This window comes from Artemia franciscana, chromosome 6, assembly GCF_032884065.1.
Source record: "Artemia franciscana chromosome 6, ASM3288406v1, whole genome shotgun sequence".
NCBI classification, from domain to species: Eukaryota; Metazoa; Arthropoda; class Branchiopoda; order Anostraca; family Artemiidae; genus Artemia; species Artemia franciscana.
Genome location: NC_088868.1, coordinates 32,247,377 through 32,261,585, shown reverse-complemented (window position 1 = coordinate 32,261,585; position 14,209 = coordinate 32,247,377). Strand labels below are relative to the sequence as shown.

The following is a 14,209-nucleotide window of genomic DNA, read 5'->3' as shown; positions in this document are numbered from 1 at the left end:
TATATATAGAAGATGTATATTCATAGGTGGTACACATGGACACAACTACAATGGCGCGTAACTAATATGGCGCGTAACGACTTACGCGCGTGGGGGGGCTTAGGGGGGCGCGAAGTGCCCTCACCAACTAGGTGTTGGGGTGGCGCGAAGCGCCACCCCAACAGCTAGTAGGGAATATAAATGACGACCGGAACACTCAAAGAGAAAGCGACCGGGACACAAGGAATGTTCGATTAGCAATCACCATCAACAAAGCACTGGGACACAAATGACGACCGGGACACAGGGAGTATAAATGACGACCAGGACATAAGTAAAAAAACTAAAAAAAACGAAAAAAAAATAAAAACTACAAAAAAACTAAAAAGAAAAAAAAACTAAAAACTAATAAAAAACTAAAAAAGCTAAAAAACTAAATAACTAAAAAAGAAAAAAAATGAAAAAAGAAAAAAAAATGAAAAATAAAGGAGAAAAACAAAACTAAAAAAAAATAAAAATAAAAAAAAACTAAAAAGAAAAAAGAAAAAAAAGAAAAAAACTAAAAAAAAGTAAAAACCAAAAAAAAAAACTAAAAAGAAAAAAAGGGGGAAAATACAAAAATTTATTTCATCATATACCATTTCAAAAACGAATGTTTATAGAGACCGGGACACCGGGATACAAATGACGACCGGGACACAGGGAATATAAATGACGACCGGGACACAGGGACACAACTACAAGGGGGACGCGGGGGGGGGGGCACAGGGGGATATATAAATGACGACGGGGACACAGGGAATGTTCGATTAGCAATCACCATCAACAAAGCTCAAGGGCAATCAATAGAATCATGAGGTATAACTAAATAAAACTAAAAAAAGGTAAAAAACTAAAACCTAAAAAAAAGACCAATTCAAAAACAAATGTATATACAGACCGGGACACCGGGACACAAATGAAGACCGGAACATCGGGACACAAGGAATATAAATGACACCCGGGACGCTCAAAGAGAAATCACAGACTGGGACACCGGGACACAAATGACGACCGGGACACAGGGAATATAAATGACGACCGGGACACAGGGACACAACTACAACGGGGACGCCGGGGGGCACAGGGAGATATATAAATGACGACGGCGACACAGGGAATCGTCGATTAGCAATCACCATCAACAAAGCTCAAGGGCAATCATTAGAATCATGAGGTATAGATCTGAATACGGATTGTTTTCCCATGGACCATTATTTGTTGCATGTTCAAGAGTCGGCAAACCTGACAATCTATTTATATGCACAGACAATGGGACAGCAAAGAATGTTGTATATTCGCAAGTTTTACGTAGTTAAAAACATATATTACGCTTGCGGGGGGGCTTGGGGGGGGGGCGAAGCGCCCCCACCAACTAGGTGTTGGGGTGGCGCGAAGCGCCACCCCAACAGCTAGTATATATATATAAAAATAAGTTGTCTGTGTGTGTGTGTGTGTGTGTGTGTCGAGTGACGTCATGTTTGTGTCGACTGACGTCATGTTTGTTGACTGACGTCACTATAAGGATTGAGCTATATGCGTCAAGAAGTTGTTTGTCGACTGATGTCATGTTTGTCAACTGATGAAATTACATACCGGGACACCAGGACACAGATGACGACCGGGACACAGGGAATATAAATGACGACCGGGAACCTCAAAGAGAAATTACATACTGGGACACCCGGACACAAATCACGACCGGGACACAGGGAATATAAATGACGACCGGGACATAGGGACACAACTACAACGGGGACGCCGGGGGCACAGGCGGGATATATAAATGACGACCGGGACACAGGGATTGTTCGAATAGAAATTACAGGCCGGGACACAGGGAATATAAATGACGACCGGGACACTCAAAGAGAAATTACAAACTGGGATACCGGGACACAAATGACGACCGGGACACAGGGAATATAAATAACGACCAGGACACAGGGACACATCATTAGAATAATGAGGTATAGATCTGAATACGGATTGTTTTTCCCATGGACAATTATATGTTACATGTTCAAGAGTCAGTAAACCTGACAATCTATTTATATGCACAGACAATGGGACAGCGAAGAATGTTGTATATTCGCATGTTTTAGGTAGTTAAAAACATATATATATATATATATATATATATATATATATATATATATATATATATATATATATATATATATATATATATATATATATATCTCTATTCACAGGTGGGACACAGGGACACAACTACAATGGCGCGTAACTAATATGGCGCGTAACGACTTACGCGCACGGGGGGCTTGAGGGGGGCACGAATGCCGCACCAACTAGGTGTTGGGGTGGCGCGAAGCGCCACCCAAACAGCTGGTATTTATATATATATATATATATATATATATATATATATATATATATATATATATATATATATATATATATATATATATATATATATATATATATATATATATATATATATATATATATATATATATATATATATATATATATATATATATATATATAGATAGATTAATATTTTAGAAAACTGAAGGACATATTCGATCCGTAAATGTGTAGTTAATATAATTGACAAAAAAATGTAATAATAATCATGTGACTACTGTTAGAATTTTCCCGCAGCATTATTACAAAAACTTCGGAGCTTCACAGAAGAAAGTATACTTTGGTTATTTTCGCTTCTTGGACTTGCACATCTTAGGTGACCTAAAACGATTCCATCAAAAGGATGTGAAAAACGAAAAAAAAGTCAGCAAAAAGTCAAAATTTGATAATTGCAAGCTACAGCTTAGGACCTGAATTCACAAGCCGGAAAGACAAGTCCAAATAAGATATAGAGCTTTCTTATCTTTGCCGTATCGAATCAATTCAAATTTTTACCCTTACAGTATATGAGTGCGTTGAGCATGCGTTTAATAAGTAGGAGACAATTACAAACGCTCAAGGTAAAAGCATGTTCAAGAGGTATCAGGTCCTTTTACTAAATTCCAATCAATTTCATTTCGTAATAAAACTTTATTATTAAGATTAATTGATTTACCATTTTTTTATTTAGGTTCAACTAGCAATTTTTTGATAATTACTAACTCTTTTTCGTAAAAAAAAGAACGCCCTTACCACTATAGGTCTCTTAAAATTGGGTTCAAGAGCTCATCTTTCCCAGACATTATCCTTAATTTTGGTCCTATTCATCTCGTCAATTTACAGTTATTCTCCTTTTGAAAGAAATCAGAAAAATAAATACTTAAATTTTTGTGTTGAAGCATAAAAACAAATTTTTTCCAGATTCATCCTTTGGTGGTTTTAACTAGTTCTCTCGTGCTATTGAAGTTAAGTTGGAAGCACTTTTTTATTTAAGTACTAATCCTTTCCAGAAGAGACAGGGGGAATATAATTTACAGGAAATTCCTCTATTTTCTGTGCATAAAAAATTTCTTCTTAGATCCTTACTATATCCATTCCTGGCTTTAATGGGCTCTTAATTGATACCTACTTACAATTCAATGCACCACCATTCCACCTGCTAGACCATCTCAATGTATTCAAATCCTCCCTCTTAATTTTCTTTAAATCCTTCCATGCAACCTCCTCCCACCACATCCGGGGACGGCATGTGTTTTGTTTGGCCCTAAACGGTTGGCCAAAAAGGACAATCATTGGCAATCCGTCATCCTTCATCCACAAAACGGGTCCTAGCCAACTCAATATTTCTCCAATTATGTCCCTACAAATCAGGATATAACAATATAACCACGTGTTTTGCCCAGCTCACTGTTTGGTCATAAGGACCAGTCGGTGAGTTGGAAAGATATCCAAAACAATCCGTAGACAAATTCCTCTGGTGATTATAGCAAATCTTTCTCCGTGTTTCGGAGCGCCCGCGTATCAGATTCAGAACCATACTTGACCACCGTTATCAATTTAGCTTCCATAATTGCCATCCAATGACCACTAAAAAGAAATTATGAAAGGGTGCTTTGCATAAAAACATATTTATTATTGAAATTTGGGTCAGGATTAATTATCGAAAATCGAAATTGGACCTAATCGCAACTGTTTTATGTAACTACTTAAGTAAATAACTTTTTATTATGAAACTGAACTTTGATCAAACACGCTTTGGTATTATTTGCTTGTCATTGATTCATTTGTCATCAGAATAAACGACACCCATCTTATCTATTGGAAGTAGGTCCGTCTCTGATCTTGGCCTTTTCACTAGGATATTACCATGGTAGGTCCAAACATACTTCACACCAAATTTGTCTCTCGCCATGTTCTAAATGTCTCTTCGACGCTTTGTTAAAGCCTCAGTGATGTATACACCGGTGTGGGCTAATTTTGCTTTTCTTTGAAGACTTTTCAGACAATATCTTTGCTCTGAAACTTTACCATTATGGGAGCTACTTTACCAGAACCATCAGCGCTGATCATATTCTGCCGGAATCGAAATACACTTGTAATATGCCTATCTGTTATATCACTAACAAATATGTTCTGCTTAACCAAATTAATCACAGTGGTATTCAGGTTAACACCTGGCTGTTGTTTCATTCCATGGATTACGAGACTATTAAGCAAAACTTCTTCGTCATAATCGTCAATTCTCATCTCTATGCGATTAACGCGCTCCTCAAGATTTTCAATAAGTGTTTTTAGGGTTTGAGCGATTTTTCAAGCTTTTAAAATTTAGGATTATATTCAATCGCAATAGAGTTGTACACTTCGCTGACAATTGTATCCGCAAAGCCACCACCAGTAGCCATTTCCGCTACTTTACGGGCTATATCATTTTTTAAACTCAAATTCGTTTTTTCCAACTCAGCCTGCACCGTAGCCACTTGGCCAAGTAGACCTGAAGTCGCAGGTTCAGGGTCAGCCAGAGTAAGATTCAAAGCGGCGAAAGTCCTACTTCTACGATATCAAACAGTTCGTGGTAACGAACTGTAGTAAGGAGCGACCCGGCTCAATAGTAAACAAAACTCTAAAAAACGGAATTTTGATGCTAAGAGATACATCAAAAGAATCGAATTTTCATGCTGATTTTAAATATATAAGTTTCATCAAATTTAATTTTTTTTTCATCAAAAGTTACGAGCCTGAGAAAATTTCCCTTATTTTGGAAAATAGGGGGAAACACCCCCCTAAAAGTCATAGAATCTTATCGAAAATCACACCATCGCCTCAGAGAACCATATAGCAAAAATTTCAAGCTCCTATCTACAAAAATGTGAAATTTCGTATTTTGTGCCAGAAGACAGATCACGGGTGCGTGTTTATTTTTTTTTCCAGGGCTCATCGTATCGACCAAGTGGTCCTAGAATGTCACAAGAGGGCTCATTCTAACGGAAATGAAAAGTTCTAGTGCCCTTTTAAGTGACCAAAAAATTGGAGGGCATCTAGGCCCTCCTATAGCCATTTTGTTCCGCATAGTCGAAAACTATAATAACTATGTCTTTGGGGATGACTTACTCCCCCAAAGTGCCTGGGTGAGGGGCTGCAAGTTACAAACTTTGACCAGTGTTTACATACAGTAATGGTTATTGGGAAGTGTACAGACGTTTTCAGGGGGATTTTTGTGGTTTGGGGGTGGGGTTGAGGGGAAGAAACTATGTGGGAGGATCTTTTCTTGGAGGACTATGTCATGGGGGAAGAGAAATTCAATGAAAAGGGTGCGGGATTTTCTAGCATTACTATAAAAAAAACAATGAAAAAATAAACATGAAAAAGTTTTTTTTCAATTGAAAGTAAGGAGTAGCAATGAAACTTAAAACGAACAGAGATTATTACGCATATGAGGGGTTCTAAAAATACTTTAGCATAGAGAGAGAGGTATCTAGGAGGAGATAAATACCTCGCTCTTTATGCTAAAGTATTTTTAGTAATTTCAACTATTTATTCTACGGCCTTTCTGATTTAGGGGTCATTCTTAAAGAATCGGGACAAAACTTAAGATTTAGCGTAAAGAGCGAGGTATTAACGAGGGGACAAACCCCCTCATATACATAATAAAAACATAAGAATATAATAGTTTGTTACGTAAGGTAATTCTTAAGTTACGTATATTTTTTACTAATAAAAACGTTCGTTAAAAATTAAAAGTTCTAGTTGCGTTTTTAAGTAACCGAAAAATTAGAGGGCAACTAGGCCTCCTTCCCCACCCCTTATTTCTCAAAATCGTCTGATCAAAACTAAGAGAAAGCCATTTAGCCAAAAAAAGAATTAATATGCAAATTTCATTTTAATAATTTATGGGCGGAGAGCCAAAATATACGTGCATTAATTCAAAAACGTTCAGATATTAAATAAAAAAACAAGTTTTTTTTAACTGAAAGTAAGGAGCGACATTAAAACTTGAAACGAACAGAAATTACTCCGTATATGAAATGGGTTGTCCCCTCCGCAATCCCTCGCTCTTTACGCTAAAGTTTGACTCTTTGCCACAATTCTACTTTTTAAATCAATTGAAAACTTTAGTGTAAAGGGCGAGGGATTGCGGAGGGGACACAAGGTATTTGGAATCTCCGTCACCCTCAATTGTAACTTTCATTACTCTTGATGGCAAGAGAGAATATCCTGCGAAGTGGACCAAACCAAGTCGAACTGCCTAAACTTTGGCATTTTAAGGTGGCAAAAAACAAACCGCAAAAAGTATGAAGTGCAGAAAAAAACTTCACTTGCAAGAGAAGTAAGGGAAGCGTTGGAGGCTGTACCTTGTCTCCAAAATTTAAGAGGCACGCCCGGCGGGTACCACGGCTCTTGCAAACAACTCTCTCACCCCTCTTCTGCTTATTTTTCTTGTCCCAACTTTATCGTAGCGTAATTGCTTATATTCTCCAAAGGTCACTCCTTCAAAAGATACAGCTGTAAAGTCTGAAAACAGACTTTTAATTTAATACTGAATTCGTATTAAAAGTTCGTTAAATTGTCACTTAATTTAAGGCCAGAGACGGCTGTTCGACAGGTTATTTAATGGTGACGTCACACAGTAAGTTATACAGGTCAGGACCTAAATCGTTTGCCAAAGATTGTGAAACCTGACACACCAATATTAAATCCACTTAGAAAGCTTACTGTTTTGTTAATGGAATATCCAATTTAGTAAAGGTGTTTTCACTTTGAATCAAGACTGGAATCAGTGCTTCCACTCCTCCCGATTTATCGGGAGATCTCCCGACTTTTTGGAAAATCTCCCAACTGAAATTTCCTCCCGATAATCTCCCGATTTCTGTTGAATTGAGCTCTGTTCAACTTGAAGTTTCTGATCTTTCTTGATTGTCTGGCAGAATGCAATATATGTCTTTATTGCCCGTAAAAGGGGGATTTCAAAGCCGCCGGCCGCGTTTGATTCGCGGAAGTCAACTGCGACCCTAATTAATGACCTAGTCGGCAGCTTGTCCCGTGAGAGACCATTGTCGTGTTCGAAAAAGGGTTGATTTGATTTGATTCTCAGTTCATAACTTCATCTGATCTGTGAAGTGTTATAATGAGTCTTGTTTTCATCAGTTGTGTTGCAGTGATGGCTTACCTTTTGTGGCGTGAATTTTGTCTAGGGTTTGTGGCCTACCGCCCATTTGCGCTCATAAGAAATACTTCTGATAACTATAGGCCTATACTCCTGAAGAATATTAGTGATTCAAACCACCTTAAACTTCCAATGTTCAAACTTTCCAAAATATTAGTCGTTTTAACTAACAGCTCTCTCCTTAAAAACAATATAAACAAAAGGAAGATAAAACAAAATCACCTTAGTAAACAGGAATTTATTAGTTCCTTACTTATTCAAGAAAATGGATTTCAACGCACGGAGAGAATCAATAATTTTTTTTCAATTTCAGCCCCAAAGCGAACTGTTATGGTTTTTGGAATCCCCACACGTAAGTGGAGGGATATCTATGACATCGCAAAAGTTGTCCGTCCATCCGTCTGTTAGCACGATAACTCTCGATGGGGTAGAGATATTTTCTTCAAATTTGGTATGAGGATCAATTGGGTCAAAGTACAGGCCAAGTTCGTAGATGAGCCCTGTAGCCCCATAGGTGGGGGAGGGGTTTCAAAATAAGGAACGAAACAAATGTTTTAAAAAGCCAATGAGATAGTCCATATAGGACATGCTGAATCCATATCTGAAACTTATTTTCTCGCCGGACAATTAGTTCGTCCGGAATGCGGCCAAAACCGGAATATTTGTTAAAAGTTAAAGTTTTATTTGAAGTTGATTAAAGGCTCGATTAAAGGGGTAAGAAGACATGCTGAATTCGTATATGACAATCGTCAGCTACCCGGACGATTAGTTTGCCCGGAATCCGGCAAAAGCCGGAAAAAAAATTAAAAGTTTTATTTATAGTTGATTAAATGTTCAGTTTAAACATATTTTCGATTCTACTTTGTTCTGTCTCTCTATTACTGACATTTTTACCACCAATACAACTGGTATGTGAGACAAAATAGCTGTAAAACCTCCTGATTTTTTCCTCGACTTAAAAAAAAACCTCCCGATAATCTCCCGACTTTTTTGGAGTCGTTACTGATTTTCAGAAAAAAAAGTGGAAGCACTGACTGGAATGTGAGAAGAGATTGTGAAATGCCGTTCAGACTTGTGTTATTTATTCAGATACCCTTTCACAGTTACTCAGAAAGAGTAATCCTATTTTAGTTTTGTGTTTTGCTTTAAAGTTTGGTTTTTTATATTTTTATCAGTTTTATTCTACACTGAAAACGGTTAAGCGGAGGTCTTGAGCGAAATATTTGCATAATTTTTCAATTTTTTCACTGACTGTTTATTGTTTTCGTTTTCTCCTTTCTTCACACTTTTATGTCTTATCATGATTATCCAGTGTGGCCTCAGTAATTATTTATGGAGCTCTTTACTTTTCTTTGAAAAACCTGTTTTTTGGGAAAAAATTAATTAGTTTCTGTTTGGTTTTTATGTCTGAGTGGAGGCTGGACTGGGAAGCTAAGCCAACATAATTACATCACTCAACACCAGCGAGAACTACAGGAGGATCTACCACCTTATCTCGCTGGCAAATGCGATTTAAGGTAATTTAAGGTAAGTTGACCTGAAAAATAGAACTTAACATCACTCCCAAGAGGCTCTGTCTGTGCTCTTTGAAAACCCAGATACACTTGCAAATTTTTATCACTTTAAATTGTAAGAGCAAAAGTAGTAGTATTAGTATCCCCAAAAGTTTCAACTTAATGCCCACAGTCGTTCTCGACATATTACTAAGGTGTTTTATTGGCAACAATAAATAAAATGCCTTCTGATTTATTCGAAAGCACCATTTAGTTTTGAATCATAATGGGCCAACTGCATACTTGTGGGGGGTGGACATACCTAATGTCCCTAAGGACATAGTTGCTGGACCATTCTACTATACTGAGCAAAATGGTTGTCTCAAAATTCTGACTGGGTGCGTTTGGAAAATGAATGGGCTTCAGAAAAGTGCTTCTTGCCCACCGATATTTTTCTACTCTTAAAAATGGGCACCAGAACTTTTAACTTTGAATCGAATTAGCTTCTTTAAAAGTTTCAATGATATTTCTAGCTATTATAGAGTGGTGCTGCCTATGATCTTGCTTATATGCCCACTTGAAAACCTGTATGTATACAGTTTTATTGATTAATTGAAACTCCTCCTTAAAGTTCCCTAAAATTTTCACCTTAATATCCTTAGCATCATTAGTTTCAGTAACTGTAGTGGTAGTAGTAAAAGTATACACATAGTGCCTTCTGGCTAGTTCAAAACCTCCCACAACTTACTCTAAAAGGTCTAACTTAAAAATATAAGTTGCCCTCAGATATTGGCTTTGTCACCTTTTTGAAAGTCCACATGCTAATAGTTTGTTTTGTATTTAGTTCAATATCTCCCTAAATGATCCTTAAAAGCTTCACCTTAATACCCTTAGCTTGCGCGTCTCATCAAGTCCTGGAAGTTTCAACTTAATACATTTAGCCATTGCTATGACATTGCTGATATGTCCTTTTGATAACCTGTTTCTTCATATGTTTCTTGACATTTTCATCTCAATACTCATACCCTTACAAATAGTTGCAATAGAAGTGGTATTAGTAGTAAGAGTAGTAGTAAATGTAATAGTAACGGTAATATTAGCAGTAGTGTGCACATACTGCCTGTTGGTGAGATGGTGTTCACCTTTAAGCATTCTCTGGAAGTTCCATCTTAATACCCAAATCAATTCTTGGATACGCTATTTTGACAATTTGCATGCACGTAGTGTCTTTTGATTTAGTTCGAATTTCCCCTCAATACTATAGATGGAGCAGTGTGGTAGTAGTAGTATTAGTAGCATGCAAATATTGCCCTTTTATTCATATCCCTTATCATTTCTTGGATTTTAAAAATTAATATATTCAGTTTCGTTTCTACCAGATGCATTTGTGGTTTTTCCGAAGTTTTTACGACAACAAATGGCCATCTCAAAATTTCTATCAGATGCATTTCGGGAAGATATGAGGTTTGGGGGGGGGGTATTCACTCTTGGATCAATCTGAATCTTAAAAGGGCACTAGAATATCTGGTTACCGATCCAATGAGTCCCCTCCGTAGTTCATACGATCACAATATAACAGTCATATAGTTCGATTGAGTTAGATGCAAACCTGGCATTAACCCCCCTTATTAGGATTGTGTAAAAACGATGTTAGTTCATGTTGTATAAACCTTATGTGCACCGGGTCATAAATTACGAAATATTTAAATTTGGAAGTTCAGAATTGTTGAGCAGTTGAATATCTTGAAGGAGAATAGTTAGTTATATTATAATCATATATGCTTTAGTTTTCTTGTGGTGAATTTCTACTGAAGGTAAGGCAAGCCTTATAAGCTTTTTTGCTTGTCCTGGTGTCAATCAAAACCAAGATTAAAAGTACTGATAATTTATATACCTAAATTTATGGGTAGCCTATCAACATTTAGCCATACTAGCCGAGTAGTGAACGCGCTAGAATTAAAATCCTTTGTCCATGAGGAAAGGGGTTTGAGTCTTGGCGTCACTGGTTATTTGGCTTGGAGCGGGAGTCAGCGGTGTGACTCTACAAGCTCAATCGGAGCCGACTCAGATAGTACCTGAAGAAAACCATGGGAAAACACAGGAAGCTTAGGATGATCTACCCCCCACCACGTATTGCACTCCCGTCCGAAGGCAGAGAATCAGGATATTGGTACCTGCACTACAAAGACCATTGGCCAGCACGCGAAAAAGTATATTTTTTTTTTATCAACAATTAGATAAATTTAGAGAAGAGGGAGTCAGTATCCACTGCATGGGTCCCAAAAATACTACCTCATATTTTTTCTTGTTGAAGTATTTACCATATTTTAGATTATTATATGAAAACTTATATTATTTATTTGGCTCAATGGAAGTCAAAATTTATTTTGATCTTGTTTTTACTGTCATCCCCTTTATTGTATAGCTACTAACTATTCTAAAGACTCCCCAATTACGATTCCCGTACAAAATTCGAGCGATCATTTTTTCTTGTGTTCGTTGAAGAAAAAAAATATTTTAGATTATTATATAAAATACATTTTATCTAGTTGGCTCAATGGAAGTCAAAATTTATTTAGATCTTGTTTTTAATATCATCACCTTTATGTTATAGTTATTAACTATTCTAAAGATCCCCCCTCCCAATTAGGACTCCCGTGTAAAATTATAGTGATCTTTTTTCTTGTTCTCGTAGAAGTATTTACCATATTTTAGATTATTATTTAAAAATATATTTTATTTAGTTGACTCAATGAAAGTCAAAATTTATTTAGATCCTGTTTTTAATGTCATCACCTTTATTGTGTAGTTATTAATTATTCTAAAGACCCCCCCCCCCAATTATGATTCCCGTGCAAAATTAGACTTCTAATACGCAATACAGAAATATCGAACTGAAAAACAGAAATAAAAAACCAAAGAAATTCGAGTATATTTGTTAATATAGACAAGATTCAATCAACTCCTATAGAAGAGTAAGCAAATATCTTTGCAAAAAAGTGAACAAATCTCAACATCAACCAGACAAAGAACCATGTACATTCAATATTCCCAGAGTGGTGGTTTCCCCGGTGTAGGAATTGATCCTGAGTTGTAGGATTAGTATCTCAATGATCCAGAAATCGCACAGGAACCTATAAACAAAAGTACAAATTTGTGTGTCAAGAGGAAACTAATAGAGGAAGTAGAGCAAATAATTTAAAGAAATTAATTTTCATCAATTACTAGAACACTCGCCATTAATTAGCACAACGAATGTAATAAATTAATGGAGGAAATAGAACAAAACTTTGATAGAAATTGATTTCTTTAATCGAATACCACCATTAATTTGCCATTGACACCATCCTTAATTATCACCATGAATAGAAATTAAGGCTGTGATTAAGTGAACTTGAAAACATTGAGCTTCAAAATTGAAGTTAGGGTAGCCTTCTGTTTCTCAATTCTCTAGAGACCGTCGATTGTCAAAAACCCTTCAAATAGCACTTATCCATTGGCAGAAATAGTAGGTTAATTACACCAGCTTGTCAATTTGGTCTCTAGGGGAATCTGAACAATTAACAATGAACAATTAACAAGACTGAGTTGAACTTCACCGAAAATTGAATGACTCACCTAAAAAATAATATATTGACGGGAGTTATACCGATTAGCAAAACACAAGGAGGGTTTAAGATACTGAAATATTCAAAATAAGTGTTTCTTTATTAATACAATCTAATTTTCTGACGCAAAGAGTTTTAAAGAGGGTCTTATAACTAGCTCTCGATTTTGTATCGCTTTACTACCCTTATTCTCCTCTTGATAGAAATCGTCGCTAAGTGCTAAGTCGCTAAGTTGGATAGTCAAAAGTTGCATTGCAGCAATTTCTTAGTTAATTACACAAAAAGGTATAATGTTACAAGTGTGGGTATAGTGGAGGTCCCCAACTGGATGGTTAGAGTACTAGACTTCCAATGCTGTGTCTGCGAGGACAGGGTTTGAGTGTTGGTGTAGCTGATTATTTTGTGTGGGACGAAGCTAATGTCGTTAATCTAAATTCAGTCAGAGTTGCCCCAGTTTCCAGGTCGTTCAGCCAGTTTCCTGCCTGAACGACCATGAAAAAGAGGCCAGAACCGCCAGATTGGACTATAAGATCTAGTTTCGGATCTTTTAACGTCTACCTTTACACCCATTCTTATTTAATGTCAGGCTAGTTTAAGTTTTGATATAAATAATGGGAAAAACTTTATTTATTGTTGCAAAAACTTGATTTATTGTTACAGAGTATGAAAGTGATTAAATCTTTTTCGTTTTTTTTCTCTTTTTCTCTTTTTCGTCATTTAAGAATTCTTGCACTGTAGAATACTTTAGTATGTCATAAAGTGTCTATTAACATGAAAGTTTTGAAAAGAAATATTTCAAGTTTCCTCAGGAGGGGGGAGTGTCATATGCTGGAAATTCCTTTATTTTGCTGTCCATTAAAACATTACTTCTTAGATCCTTATATCATCCATTTTCGGCTTTAACTGGTTGACATCCCAATAATCCCCCCTCTATGATCTTTCGTTGTCATAATTGATAGTTTGGCCATAGGTAGTTGGCCAAAACGGATGATCCTTGGGATTCTGTCATCCATCATCCACAGAACGCGTTTTTATTCATCTCCACATTTTCCTATTGTAGCCCTAGAAAACGGAATAGAACTTCGATTTTCGTACAGCTTACTGTTTGAAATGCAGTCAGTCAGACGGTAACCCAAAAGAACTTGTAGAGAATTCCTCTGAAAAATATCTAACAAATACACCTCTGTCTTTTGGAGATCCCATGTTTCAGAGTCATACTTGACCACCGACGTCACTGTAGCTTTCATAATTGTCCCATAATGACCATTAATAGAATTTTGACCAAGTGCTTTGCTTATAAACATATTTATTATCGGGACACGAATCACTATTTATCATCGATATTGGAATCTGAGCCAGGAGCAAGGGCCTTATGTAACTACTAACTACTTAAGTAAATAATTTTTTAAGAAACTGAACTCTGATCAAATTCTTATTATTATTACTTATATTAATCCTCGCATTCTAGTACTACAACTACTTTTATTATCTATTATGACTCGCTAGTCACAATGACGTCCTTGCTATCCGAAAAAAAACCCTCATCTTATCGATTGATT

The 14,209-nt window shown here is 36.5% G+C and overlaps 1 long non-coding RNA gene across 1 annotated transcript in view; it reads right to left on the bottom strand.

The window, feature by feature from the left end:
• Positions 1-11,958: 11,958 nt before the first annotated feature.
• LOC136027861 (uncharacterized) overlaps positions 11,959-14,209 on the bottom strand; it is a 31,116-nt gene continuing 28,865 nt past the window's right edge. The window contains exon 2 of the long non-coding RNA XR_010617678.1: positions 11,959-12,176. This is a non-coding gene — a long non-coding RNA (uncharacterized LOC136027861). The remainder of the gene's footprint in view (positions 12,177-14,209) is intronic.